An 882-nucleotide genomic window follows, 5' to 3' on the forward strand; every position below is an offset into this window, starting at 1 on the left:
GGCAGCTTGTGCATAAAGGGGTAAAAGTGGAGGGAAGGGGCAAAAGTGAGAAGATCCGTCTCCAACCAAAAGATTTTTGTTCGACGTGAAGAGGCATCTGGAAAAATACCTCTTCAACGAGGGAAGATACCTCTTCAACATGTGAAAGCGTCCTGGCCAAGTCTCGAAGAGTAACGGCGATCCGATCCGTTCTTTTCATGCTTTGCTTCTTTAAACATTCGACTTTTGCATTGCGGGTATGATTGCTTCATCCTTTTGAATTCATATTTTGCTCTTTGCAAGGGGATACTTTGACGCCTGCAGATACACGAGGTCGTGCGAAGCCCTCACCACTTTCCCTCCAATTTCCTCCACTCTTCCTCCACTTTCTCTCGACCCTTTCCTTCCTCTTCCCTCCTCTCCCGGCGCTTCCTCCCTCCCTACAAGCTTTCCTTCTTTCCTCCTCGCTTTCATCTCCCCCTCCCTTCTTACCTCCCCTCCCTTCCTCCTCTCCCTCCCCGTCGTGTTCGCTGGGCCCCTGCCCCTTGCCCCACTCTCTCCTTCCCTTCCGTACCAACCGTCTTGGTCGCTGATCGGGTCACGCGCTTAATGGAACCGCCTTCCCCTTTCTTTCCTTCTTCCTCCTTCACTTCCTCCCCTCCGTCCTCCCCCCCTGCCTCTTCTCCTCCCTCTTCCCTTTCCCTTGGTAATGCTGTTCCCACCCTTCCCTTGCGCGTACAAGGCGTAGAAAGCGCCGCTGTGAATCTAGGCGTCGCAGCCGCGGGGGAGGGCAAAGGGGAAGGGAGCGCGAGGGAAAGGGAGGGAGCCGACGAGTGGATGGTGGAGGGGAGGGCGTTCAGGGGGCCGCGTTTTTCACCCCGGGCAGGGCGGAAGGGAGGGTGG

The sequence above is a fragment of the Nannochloropsis gaditana genome (genome assembly GCF_000240725.1).
Source record: "Nannochloropsis gaditana CCMP526 unplaced genomic scaffold scaffold089, whole genome shotgun sequence".
Lineage (NCBI taxonomy): Eukaryota > Eustigmatophyceae > Eustigmatales > Monodopsidaceae > Microchloropsis > Microchloropsis gaditana.